The following is a 14,860-nucleotide window of genomic DNA, read 5'->3' as shown; positions in this document are numbered from 1 at the left end:
TTGACTTCACCTGAATTATAAAACTTTTTGTAAAAATATATATTTTTGAAGATTATTATTGTTATTTATTTAGCTTCACGCTGTATCCCGCACATAGCGGGGTAGACAGAGAAATGCAATTAAATATTTACCTCGGAACCTCTAGGAACCTCGCAAATCGTTAATCCTAATAAACTTTTGGGTTTGCTTTTTTTTCTTTTTAGTATTATGCAGTCGGGGTTTTTGTTTTTTATTTTTCATTTTTTTTTTATTTTTGCCTTTTTTGTTTAAATTATAAAATCCCTTTAATCAACATAACGAATATATGTATTATCTTCACAAAATCCATAATTATTAATACAAAGATATATTTTAGATATAAAGTATTCTAACATTACAGAGACCATAGGACACAATCCCTACCAAACATTAAGCCCACGTGTATAAGTTTATAAGGGGGACGGCGCGTACGCAGTCCCCACTACCAAAAATTACGCGTCCGAGTTATCCGCATTAGGGATAATCGCAGAGGTCAACCCGACCGCAGTGCAATGGAGGGGCCTCGCTCTGGGGGAACCGCCTTCGTGATCACGGTGTCCCCTACGCCAGGTAAGTATGCTTGTAGGGGCGGAATTTTGGGGTTGTCATGATTCACGAGAAATTCTTGCCAGCGCGATTTAGTAGCCGTGAGAATAAGTACAATGACATCTGTTGGTAAATGTATGGTAACGTTTTATGGGGTTTTTATGGTGTATGGAAGCACCAGTCGAGTACAATTTACTTCGTCAGTCACGTAGAATGGAATTCGCGTTGTGGATATTTTTAATATGATGCAGCTTCCTAATGTAAGTTTATTTCGTCTTTAAGTATATTCTTTAGTTTTTAATTTATGTAATTAAAGTATTTTATAAAGATAAGTACCTATTAATTGCGTTTATTCTATAATTTTTATAACATTATTTTTTTTTGTTTAATTTCTGGATATATTTTTCTAAATATCTGTCTGATAATTTAAATTTTAATTAATTTTCATTTAATTTAATTTAAATTTCATTTGATAAATTTGCATATTTACAAGTTTTTTTTTTAAATGTATAATTATATTTAAAAAAAAAAAAACTTCGATATTTCAAAATTACAAAACGTCATTGAACACGTGTCGCAACAACACACAGACTTAGTGGGCCAAATTAAATATAACTAAATAATTATGCATAAAGAAGCAGAATAGATGTAAACAAGTGTATCTACTTTACTTTTCGTCCAAATTCAAAAATTAACCATGAAAATTTGTCACTCCCCTGACTAAGAATCGAACCCACACCCAAACACCAAAATGGCGAGATGCCAAGAACTTCTTTCGTAAAAAAAATAAAAAAATCCTATAAAAGCGTAATCTTATTCTTCAGATATTTCTCATTATTTGAATAGTCTCTCAGAAACACAACTAGATTGTCGCAGCAAAATATTTAAGACAAAAGGCCAACGATATTACAGAGTTTTTGTTATTTATTATATTGGCTAGAGATTTTTTCCTGTCAGCTGTCAATAGTTCCACTTCAAATGGAGAAAAAGTAGCAATAAACGTAATGCTTTTTCTGTCGTTTGTTATGTTTTTTATTATAATAACTGTTATTTACTTTTAATGGTCCAACTTACAGTCCTTCCAATCGATCAAATTGAGCTAGTTGTTTTTTGTTTTTGTGTTAATTTATTTGTATTGCTTAGTTGTTTTTTCAGGAAAAGTTTTAATATGTGTTTTCATATATTTTTAGTTTTTAATATTTTACACATGTTTGTGGAGTTTTTGCAGGTATTGCATTTGGGTAATGAGAGGAGTAGACGTAGCTTCGGTCTGAGTCCACAATAATCACGTGCAAATTCATTTCAGAACTAACTATGGGAGAGCCGAAAAATTAAAATAATTCCCCCCAACTGGAAATCGAACTCACACCCATCAAATACTGTTTCGTTACACCACGATATTCTCATATTAAGTTTAATTTAACATTTATTTGTTTAGTAAGCTGTAGTTATTTATTGAGTTCCCATGAAACAACAAACATTGCTTATCACTCACGATGGCGTCCACCTCTATTGTTAAAATATTTACGTCCCAACCGCATGTTTACTTAGGACGAGTAGTTTCTGCGTCAACCATTTTCTATACTTACATTAAACATGCCTACTATGAGAGATACACTAATCTATATTTATAATAATACTAGCCCGGTTCGCGGCTTCGCCCGCTTGTTTTATAGAATTATTAATTAAAAGCTTTTATTTCACTTGCAATGTATGTATGTTCGGGTGAAATCTTTGAGCTCAATTTTGAAGTAGATATCGTCAACCGATTGAGCTGAAATTTTGTATACACGTTTAGTTTGAATCGCGTTAATCCATATTTAATTAAATTGAAACTTAGCAGATTTTACATAATTAGTACTAGTTTATTTACACAAGTAAATCGCGCGACAAGCTTTTATGATCATATAAATTGTGTACAATGAGGTTATGAGTTGATAGTTAGAATTTAAAAGACAAATTTTATTTTTTTCTTTTTAGGGCGTTTAAATAAAAGCTTTTTCTATAAATTATATTTTGCTTATAATTTATTTTTTTTACTATTCTGACTTGATTCATGTTATGTTAAAGACAATATCAATACATTTAAAATTAATGTTCCAATCAATGCAAAAAGCATTTATTTTCTATTTATGAAACAACTGTAATAACACAAACTTTAACGTGATTAGCTCGTACGAGTGCACAAACAAACACACAAAAAAAAAAAAAATAATAATTGTTTTGGCTTCTATTACATTAAAAATTACCCCCAATTTGAGTTTTTTTTAAATATATATTTCCCATTAACATTTTTTATAATATACATTGATATCCAAAAATAAACAGAAATTTGGGATGAATAATAAATGAAAATAGCTGAAAATGTTAAAGCACTTTTCAAAATTATTATATTCCTCTAAAACGTGTGAGCTTTTACTCTGAAATGCAACATTTGTTTTAATCACACTCACGTCCGTATAAATAGTAGGATAATTTTGTTTCCTCCAAACTCATATTTAGGAAATGTGAAGCTACACGGTTTATGAAGCTCTTATCGTATTTGCTATCTGATATGCATTTAAATATTAGTTAATGAGTAAAGTTACTAAAATTCAACATCCGGTGAAATATTAACTAGATCGGATTTTTCTCTCTTCTTCTCTTCTCTCTTTCTTTTTTTTTAAGTTTACGTTGTTTTTCGTATGCAATAGCGTCGACATAGAGAGCCTAATGCTTAGACGCTTCCCAATTTTTTTTTGATGGATTGATGGATTTTTAATGAAATCGATCTATCACTAATATAAAGATAATATAGTACCGTGGAAAAAAAAATATATATGTCTTCACTCTGGCAACAAGACAAAAGTCCGGTGTTACTTTCCGCCACCCACCAACTACTAAAAAAAAAAAATGGAGAAAGGAGTATCTTAACATTAGATTCCCTCTGCCTATCCTGCTGTATGCGGGATGACTGAAGTGTATGCATGAAGCTTTTTTTTTTGAGATACAAAAAATATATATATTTAGTATTTACTCTAGCATTCCTTTTAATATCTCTTAGCAGTATCAAAAGTGCGAAACGACAATCTATTTAAATTAGCTCCATCAGCTCGACAATATGACAAAGTGTTCGCAAATCGCATCATAAAAGTGACATTTGTCCCAGAAAAAGAAAAATTAAGCTGTCAACAATTTTATTGCTCTCATAAAACAAAATACGTCGAGACTTCATTTCGTTCCTGTTGTTAAAACGTCATAGACTATATTAGATGGAAAGAAAGTAGCTATTATACAAAGAGAAAACATAATCCATACCTATATTATAAATTCGAAAGTAACTCTGTCTGTCTGTCTGTCTGTCTGTCTTTTACGCAATCAGGGCCAAACCGCTAATTTAATTGTGAGAAAATACTCATATAGAGGGTCAATACTCGAGGGTCTCGAGATGAACATAGGATACTTTTTTTTCTCATATTTGTAATATTTTCGATATATACCAATATATTAAAATACTTATTAATTTGACATGCAATTTATTCCGCCATGTTAATAACAACCGACTGTTGCTAAGCAACGATTTGCAAAGTAGAAAACGTCACCCAAAATGAGCTTGCTTAACGCATCTCTCTATTGAAAACTGTAAATAATTTCATAAATATATTTAATAAATATTCGTATAGTTCAAGCGGGCGTAGCCGCGTTCGGTTCCACTAGTATTACTATATTATTATTAATATAGTATAAATATATTAACGTATGCGTGTGTCTGAAAACTTAGTTATATACATATGTAATTACACTACTACTAACTTACATTATATATGTAATTTTACATTTTCACCATATCTATAATAACTTTATAATCTATGTGATAAAATAACATTTTAAACGTTACAAAATCATTTTCTCTATTTATTTTTGAGGAAAGCGCTTGGATATTTTAGAAAATTACTACTGTAATAGACGTGATGCTTGTGCCGACACAGTTTAAAATAATACATTTCATATGACGGTCTAACTTTAATACATGTACGAAAACTATATTTAAATTAAATCAACTTCACGCTGTATCCCGCATATAGCAGAGTAGCCAGAAGGTGTCTAGTGTTGAGACACTCCGTTCCCAATTTCCCGCCAATTTTTTCGAGACGTTGCTATTAATGAGTAATAATTTCTTCCTCCTGATTGGGATCGAACCCAAACACGTCATATTACAGTCACACCCTTGCCCTACCACCACGACGCCCTCATATTTAAATTCATTTTACTTTAACAGTTTCCTAATAACGTGCCTTACCGTAGATAAAACTAAAAGCCAGATATTATAAAAATGATCCCAATATTTTAGTTAGTTCGGAAGACATTTGAAATGGGATAATGATGTGACAGTTTTAATTTGAATCTTTGTTATAATGACATTTTGAAGTTGATATTGAACTACTTTGGCTATCGAGTATTTTTTAACGCCCACAGATAGCACAGTAGGCAGATGGAACCTGGGAACCTAATGTTAAGACACTCCGTTCTCCATTTTCTGCTGAATCCTGCAGGCATTGCTTGCTGTGCGGAGGAAGTCAAGGCCGCGCTTTCTCTCGTTACCAGAGCGCAAACATGAAAATATCATACATTTTATTTCCTCGAGTGGGAATCAAACCCACAATCTGTCGGGCTTCCAACTTCCAACTGCACGCTTGTGCCTCTGCAGCACGATATCCCTCTGTTAATTGAAGAAGATACCCGACCGAAGAAACTATAATTCTTTACACTGAACGGGAATCGAATCTAGAACCATCGCATTAACAGACTATCATTATGACAACAAATTCGTATCCACACTCATCGACTTCAATCAACACGATCAAACTGCGCTACTATAGCCTTATTTTATCGTACTGTAAAATTAACCAATATAAGATATTTAAGAGACATTTCTAAGATTCCAGAACAGTCTCCAGATCCGTAATGCTTAATGGCGTAGGAAGAATTATAGGACCATTAACTTTGAAGAAGTTTTAAACGCATCGTTATACAGTTTAAAGCGCAGTTAAACTTGCTTATTGTTGGGAAAAGTAATTCTTAGTGGTTCCATTTGGTGCACAGAATATTAGCTAAGTAGAAACGTGATATAACTGCTTCACACGTAAGGGTAGACAGCGGGAACCTGGGAACCTAGCGTTGAGACACTTCGTGCCTATTAAAACACTTCCGTTTAACCGTCCGTTCCGTTTCCACCGAATTCTAGAGTTGTGACGTGTTGATTGGCGGAATTCAACGCCGCGCTTTGCCTGAACTCCAGAGCGATTTTTTTCAGATATTTTTCAGATAACCCGCATGTAGCAGGAAAGGCAGAAGGAGCCAAATGTTAGACACACCGCTCTCCACTTACGGAATTGTGCAGACCACTGCAGCAGGCAACTGCTGAGTGGCGAAACTCAACGCCGCGTTTTACCGTGACACCAGAGCGAAGAAATAAAAATATTAAATTTTTAATTTCCAAATTGAAAATAACACAGCAAATTCCTTTGACATAACAGCTTGACTTAAAGGTACAAGTGATAACCGTAGTGAAGTCCCAAAGGGAAGTCTCTAGCGGCGCTCCCTTCAATCTGTCCTTTCAGGGGCGTAGCAACTGATAAGTTCCGTTCGGGAGCCACCTGAATTCACTCTAAAATCGATTTTGATATTTATAGACATGTGGAAATCTTTTATTCGTATACAGGCCTAAGATTTTGATCTTGTAATACCTAAATACTTTACGCAATCTATGGAAAAACAAGTTTGATATAAATTAAATACGTATTATTTATTTGTGTAATAAAATTTCAATTTGTATTTGTAATTATTATTTATTGGTTTACCCTGTATTCCGCATATAGTATTCTGTAAGGTAGATAGAGGATCCTGGGTACCTAGTTTTAAGATACTCAATTCCCTTGGGTGGGAAACGAACCATATACGAGTATACTACCAAAAAAAAAAAAGGTCCCCTATTTAAAAAAAAAACTACTTTATATTATTAAAATATAAAAAAAGAACCATTTTCATAAAGAAAAATGCATTACTTATTTATAATCTGTTGCTTTGTTAACGATACCTTTTCAAGCGACAGCTTTGACGTGTGTTTTATTCATGAGTCGCTAATGTACTAGCAACATCTGTTTCCGTGAAATGTATCACCATACCTACTTTAAAATTTAACTGGTTAAAAGGAGAATTCGGTCATTAAAGTAGTGAAGAGCTTCTACCATTAAAAAGATTTAAGTGCCTGCAATTTATTTGAAATGAAACTAGTTTTATATCCATTTTTTATGGAATGGACCTATAAAATGAATGGAATTATTGTAGTAATGATATTGTTCTGGCGTATATATTTTGAAATCAAAGGAAGAGATATATTAAAACACTACGTTTCCCACAATCCTATCAATTTTCTAGACATCGCGTATTAAACGACGGAAACAGACGCCACGTTATGTCGACCAGAACGGGAAAATGAAAATAGTTTAAATATAATCAATTCCAACCCGTTACAATCTAGTTTATAGTCAGAGTTCTATATAATCATTCCCCAAGCAGGATAGGGGATACCCAAACACCAAGACACCCAAAAATTCTCAGCTAAGTTTTTTACAAAATATAACAAAAGCAATATAAATTTGTCAAGCCGTACAGAAAAGAGGCATGTAAGTAAGAGTATTATTAACGCGACAAGCGTCACAGCTAAATGATGACCCTTTCTTCAACACTTAATAGGGTCTCACAAAATAGTATTAGGTACTTACTTGGGGTCGTTTTCACAAATAGCAAATAGTGGTTCACATTGAACGCGGGAAACGCTGGTTTAAAATCTACTGAATAATATTTTTTGTCTGTTACAAGCGTGACGGCTACGGGTTCGATTCCCATTCGAATGATTTTTCATCCATTTTCTCACTCTGGTAAAAAGAAAGTACGGTGTTGGGTTTCGCCATACAACCCGCAATATCTCGGGGGCTAAAGAAAATTATATGTACATTTTGTATTACGAATATATTGTTCTAAAGTTTTGTGTTATTACTAGCGGACGCGCGCAGCTTCGCTTGCGTATTTTGGGATTCTAATAAACCATAAACCATGTGTTCAATGAAATGTTTTTAAGAGTCTAAATATCTAATTTTATAGAAATCGTGGCGACTTAAAGATTTTTCCATACAAACTTTCAACCCCTTATTTGCATATTAGGGGGTGAATTCTAGAAAACCATGAGACACATGTTCAATTAAATACTTATAAGAATCTGAATTTCAAATTTTATAAAAATTGGTGCCGATTTAAAAAAAAATCTATACAAACTTTCAACCCCTTATATGCACCCTTAGGGGGAGAACTCTAGAAAACGATGAAACACGTGTTCAATTAAATACTTTTAAAAATCTAAATTTAAAATTTTATGAAAATCGATGCCGATTTAATTTTTTTTCCATACAATCTTTCAACCCCTATTTCACCCCTTTAGGGTTAAAATTTTTCAAAATCCCTTCTTAGTGGATGTCCAGATTACGAAAGTAAACATCTGTCCAAATTCCACATTTCTACCATTAGCGGTTACGGCTGTGCGTGCGTCTTACCTCAGTCAGTGAGGACAAGTCCTTTTATATATATAGATTATTTAGGTCAGTAATTCTTTTAAATTTCAAGGTTCAGGCTTGTTGTTTATTATAAATTTATATTCAATTATTAATAATTCTACATAGTCAAATAAGATATCAAGGAACATAGAACTTTATAAGATATAAAAAAATACATTATAACAAACAATTAGTTTCAGTTCAATGGAAGTTAAGTAGACTAAGAGATTTAAGTTTAATTTAGCAATATTTATCTTTCATCTTTCTTTGAGATATTATTATGAAAGTTCTAACAACAATGCTTGCCTACATATTTAATTTTAAAATTTAACATAATATACTTTCTAACGAAATCAATATTATAATTCATTTACATAAGAAAATTTAAAGCCAGCGCAGGCGCAGGGGCACAGGGATATGACAGTAACTAGACAGTTGTGAGTTCGATTCCTACTCGGGGGAATGAATTATTATTTATTTATTCGCTCTGGCATCAAGGCAAAGCACGGCGTTAAGTTCCACCACTCAACAGGCAATGCCTCGAAAAATTTGGCTTAATAAAAGGCCATTAACACTAGGTTCCCTTTACCTACCCAGCTGGCTGAAGATGATTATGATTAAATTAAATTATTATTGACATAAGGATACATTTAAAAAATAATTAAACGTAGCGCTTTTGAAATACGGTGTGGCAGCCATTTTACATTCGGGTGCCGTCACATCGCTTTCAAGTAACGGTAAACGTTGGTTCCCTGAATTCAGAAAAGGACCGTAATTTGTATGTCGCTTAAGTACACAAAATTTCCTGGTTAATGAGACCTTACAGAGACCAGGAAGAGTCTTATTTATTTTTCTCCTGTAGGCATATCTTTAACGGAATTGAAGTATCGGCTTGTTCGTTATTTTTTTTTTATTAATTAAATGTTTAACAGTAATTGTTATATTTTCATAGTATTATATTTAAAGCATTCACAGATTTTGGGGAACGGAGTGACTTAACACTGGGTTCCCTCTGCCTACCCTACTGTGTGCGGGATACAGCGTGAAATGAATATTCTACACTAAGAATAAGGTATAGCAAACAATACTCTTCTAACACTTAGAGGTTTATAAATTTATATATACATATATATCGTAGTAAGCCACAATTCTCCATATAGTGCACTCTATGTTATACAAACATGATATATGAGCCACTATTTTAGATATTACTTGTACCATGCACAAAATCTTATGTATGTAATTCTGTATGTATGTACATCTGTCAGCCTATTTCTCCAGAATAGTGGTTGGAATGTTTTGAATAGATTGTTATGTGTATATTTCAATAGGTTTAAGGTTTGTTTGAAATCTGAAATTCTCTGTACCGTAGACCACTTCTATGAAGTCTCATATCTAAATTGAAAGTCAAGGTCTAAAGTAAAAATGTAAGAATAATTAAATAAAAAATTTTGCAAAGCCCAATATTAGCAAAAAATATATTATTAAATTAATTATATTATTATTATTATTATTATTATTATTAATCAATATTGAGGCCAGTCGTTGGCCACGGGTACACGTGAATGGTTGTGGGTTCGATCGCCACTCGAAGAAATGAAATATTTACTTAAATTTATATTTTAATTTGTTCGTTTTGGTTTCGAGGTTCACCCTGTATCCCACACAAAGCAGGGTAGGCAGAGGAAACCTAGTGGTAAGACACTCCGTTTTCCATTTTCCGCCGAATTCTGGAGGATTCACGTTCACGAAAATGAAAATATTTATTTCATTATCTCGAGTGGTAAACGAACTGAATTCCTCAATTTAAAATATATAAATTCAGTAAGACTTTCAATGACCCATTAACAAAAGCTAATTAAGAATTACATTTTATAACTTTAGACGACTAAATGTCACCAGAAACGTATATTTGTGTAAATATAATTAAAGACAGTCGTAAAATGTTAGGTGAAGTTCAGTGTACTTTGAACAGAGTCTAGTCACGTATCGTACTTAGTATTTGTAGCTGGTGGTATTTGAGGGGTGTGGTTTTGCAGACTGTATAGGCTGAGGGGCGGTGTTAAGAAAATTAAATGTTTCGTAAAAGTGATCATTGAAGAAATCCTATTAATAAAATATAATTTTCATTAATTTGGTGGTCAAGGTTGCTAATAAAAATTTCATTTCTTCACTCCAGTGTCGAGGCAATAGCGTGAATTCCGCCAATCAACACGCAATGCCTCCAGAACTCGTCAGAAAGTGCGGAGAGGAGTGTCTTAACACTAGACTCCCTCTGCCTACCCTGCTACATTCGGAATATAGCGTGAATCCTAAAAAAAATAATAAAGTTTATAGGGCAAATAGATTAGCTAGTACTTAAACTACAGATTTTATTTTACACATATTATTCAACTAGCATCCGGCTGAATGGCGTTATGCCAACTTATATAAAATATTTAACTGAATATGGAAATGTTAACATCCAAAAGTGTTTAATATCTATTATATTTACAACATGTTTCTGAAATAAGTAAGATTTGTACCACTAAATCGTTTATTTAATACTTTTTTCATTTATATCTTTTTAAATCGACTTTAGCTTATATTAAAGGATCATAAGTAATATCACAAATCTAAATTCATAAAACTATAACTAGTTTAGAACAACTAAAGCTATTCTATTCCCCAAAAGGTTTAAGCAATTTTGCAGAATGCGACGTAATATGTAGTAATATTTTGGTATGAATTTTAAATGAAAAAAATTGTAGGTACCTTATTATTATGTAGGATAACGATATTATTAGTTAGGATAACGAGCAAATATTAAGACACTCCGTTTCCCACTTTCTGCTGATTTTTGGAGGCTTTTTATCTTGAATTGTGCACTTAACACAGTGCTTTGCCTTGTTACCAAAATTTAAATATAAATAAATGGTAATTAATTTCCCAGAGTGGAAATCAAACCCACGACCATCGCGTTCACAGCCGCACGCTTGTGCCAATGACAACGACGACCTAAAATATAATTAAATAAAAAATATGAATATCCATTAAATATACTAACTTTATATAACCAAGCTACAGTAGTGTCTATATTTTAAAGACATACATACATAATAGGTCCTCATATGAAACAGTGTCATTAATAAGCAAGAAATAGGACCAATATCTATGATTTATATAAAAAAAACATTATATTATAGTTGTTTAGATTATTATAAATTCTAGTATAACTTACTTCAAAACATCAGAAAAACAATATACTCGTACGAGAAATTTTATATTTACTTTTCAGGAAGTAACAAGAGACCTGTCTCAGCAGTCGTCTCCTAAACTATAGTATATTAAGTACCCGTCGTAAAAGGTGTGTTTCGCGAACCCATTAGCTAATTGAACAAGCAACGTTCATTCGTTATAATTTCAAATAGGATTTTGTAGACTATACCCTCTATGCATATATTGTAATCACTGCCAATACTTTTAAATAAACAAAAGAAAGTCCACAAAGTATAGTAAAATATGATACTCACATTTTTTACAGCTTCACTCTGTATCCTGCACATAGCAAGGTAGACAAAGGTAACTTAGTGTTAAGTCACTCCATTTCCTGTTTTCCGGAGAGAATTCTGGAGGCATTGCATGTAGAGTGGCAGAACTCAACGCCCTGCTTTGTCTTGACACCAGAGTGAAGAAGTAAAAAATAAATCAGCTTCACGCTGTATTCCGCACACAGCAAGGTAGGCAAAGAGAACCTAGTGTTAAAACACTCCGTCCCCCACATCCCGCCAATTTTTTCTAGGCATTGTGTGTTGTTTGGCCGAAGTAAACGTTGAGCCTTTGCCTCGACGCCAGAACTAAGAAATGAAAATATTAATAAATAATCGAAATAAGAATCGAACCCGCAAAGTTACACACGTACCTAAGTTACGATGTACATACATATATTCTACAATTTTCATTAACATAAAAGGAATTACGTACTTACCTAAGAGTATAATAATTTTTTTATAGATAAACACAAATTACATCTTAAAACATATTTAAAATATAATTTAATATAAATCTTTTGAAGATTGGAGTAAAATAAAACCACTCTAGCGAAAAAAATTGGCGCAAGCTTATTACTTTCACTCTAAGAATCTAGGGACGAGCTCTATCTAAAACATCTAGAACTCGATTTAATGTCTTATAATAAGACCAAAAGAAGTTCCTAGCGTCCACAACTCGCAAAGCGAAGTATTTTTACAATGCAAAAACTTTAAACCGCAAACCTCAAAAACTACTTCTTTTACGTTTTAAAACTTCTTACTATGTTAATAGAACCACGTTCATGAACAAGAGCCCGTTGTCTTGTTAAGTATCTGTTTCTTTATAGTCGTAAGTACAAGTTTGGAATTTTTATATAATATAATGTCTTAAATTTGGCATGAAATGAGAAATATAATTACAAATAAAAGAAAAAATCCAAAAACTTATTTTTTTTCAGTATTTCATAGAAAAAAACAGTTACAAACTTATTATTGTAGTTTATTCCATACAAAATGAGCGCATAGGCCCGCAAATATAAGTTTGTGAATAGTTATACGTTATACTTCCCGTTGACCTATAATCCTGAAATTGGTACGGAACCCTCGATTACCTAATCCAACTCGAATTTAAAAGGCCTTATTCGTCTTACAACTTGAAGAAGGCGGGTTGCACGCACGAAAAAACGTGACACATTGTCACGTTCCGCCTCTCGCGAGCGTACAAGCGAAAGCCCGGAACAAACGATAAAGAAGCACGATCGGCGTAAGCTCTCGGCTTGTGACTCTATCCATTAATCCATCCTATCCACTGATTCCCATCATGGCATCCATCCATTAATTGTAACTTGTAATTAATCTGTATAATTTAAGTTAAAAAATGTTACTTGCCAAAAAAATTGTAAATTTTAATTTACTTCTTCTTTATTATACAAAAAAAAAAAATATGATAATAATTCATCCGTAAACAGTAGAGATATACGATAAGCAAAGCACGGCGTTAAGTTCCACCACTCAACATGCAATATATAAAACATGAATAAGAAATAGGGAACGGAGTTTAACGCTACATTTCTTCTTTCTGCTCTACAGTAATCCCCAGTAAAATCGAACCCACAGTCATCGCAAACACTTACCAAATGTCACAATGACATCAATACCAAAATAATAATGACAAAAACACATATATTAATAATAAAGTTACCAAAGCATCAGTAATACCGTGACACGGGCTTAATTAATCACGTCGCGTTCCCCAGACACGTCGTTGCATTACATTATTGCAAAATAAAATATTTAAAACGTAAAATATTATTAATATTTTGACACGTATTAACGCAACGAGTCATGTGTGTCACGTGATATATATAATCTTCGCGTTTTCTCTTTTTCTTTTCATTTTCCTGCACTCTTGTAGCGAGATGTGACGTAATATTCATAACTTTTATATTAATAAAAAAAAAACACCTTTACGTAGGCAGAACGTAGTGGGAACCTAGGTACTCCGTTCCCCACTTTCTGCCGAATTCTGGAAGCATTGCGTGTTGAGTGGCAGAACTTAACGCCGCGCTTTGCCTCGACACCAGAGCGAAGAAATGGAAATATAAACGTAAATAAATATTTCACTTCTTGAGTGGGGATCGAACCCACAACCGTCACGTTACAGTCACACCCTTGTACCGCTGCGCCATGATGGTCACAACAATTAATTAAGCAAAAAAATCTATTCTCCACTCATCGTTAATTGACACGGAACCTAACACCGCACTTAAGATTACTTTAAAATAAATAAAAATAAATTATTTCCCCAAGCGAAAATCGAACCCTACACCATCCTACATATAGTCAAAGATATAAATAAAGAATATATATAGAGTAGACATAGTTTAAGAATTGAAGCAAAGAATTTCCACCATTTCCACGACGTACTATTCACAATTGCAAATGTAATAAGCGTCTCTCTCGTAAAATTGACAGGAGCTACCTAGCTACCACCACCACCACCACCGACTACGTTCATTTCTGCATTATTTGAAATATCTTACTTGGATGCAGTGGATATGGAATGCTTGTTATCTTTTAACAAGAAATAATGGTTCGTATATATGTGTGTTTGAAACAATAATATATTAACAGGAAGAAGCAAGAAATTAAAATGATTAATCTTGTCTTTAAACACTCAGTTCTCTAATCTCCGCCCATTTTCTTTTTTCTTGCTACCAGAGTAAATAAATAAAAGTAATTTATTTCAAGTGGGAATTAATGAAAATAGATATAATAATTATGATAGCTTTTTTATGTTCTGCTCCTTTCAGAAAATGTAGCAAAGCAAAATCCAGTACTACGACATCTTTTAAGCTTCTTGCTGTATCATGTATATAGCGGAGTAACCAAAGGGAACCTAGTGTTAAAACACTACGTTATCGCAATGGCCAATTTTCGAAACAGAGTGGCAAATCTCAATCTCAATACAGGTGCTATATCTTAACCAAAACTAATTTATATAATATTATATATGAGTAAAAATCCCTCATTTACCCTCTTTAGTGATAGCAAAGATAATTTAATAAATTACTTAATATTTGTGAAATGGTAACGGTAAATTTTAATTTAGTAGATTGTTTTCGTTTGCCTTGGCCTTTTTGCTAGGTATTAATTTACTAATGTAAATGTACAGATTCTCACATATATCACTATATT

General features: G+C 32.8%; 1 non-coding gene across 1 annotated transcript; it reads right to left on the bottom strand.

Annotated features, from left to right (window-relative positions):
* Positions 1–434: 434 nt before the first annotated feature.
* On the bottom strand, positions 435–596 carry LOC146531305 (U1 spliceosomal RNA). Its single transcript, XR_014878809.1, has one exon. It is a non-coding gene; the product is annotated as a U1 spliceosomal RNA (small nuclear RNA).
* Between the last annotated feature and the right edge of the window lie 14,264 nt (positions 597–14,860).

The sequence above is a fragment of the Heliconius melpomene genome, chromosome 15 (assembly GCF_056956725.1).
Source record: "Heliconius melpomene rosina isolate 202511_hmr_F chromosome 15, ASM5695672v1, whole genome shotgun sequence".
NCBI classification, from domain to species: domain Eukaryota; kingdom Metazoa; phylum Arthropoda; class Insecta; order Lepidoptera; family Nymphalidae; genus Heliconius; species Heliconius melpomene.
The sequence above is the reverse complement of the archived record's forward strand: the minus strand, read 5'-3'. Positions and strand labels throughout refer to the sequence as shown.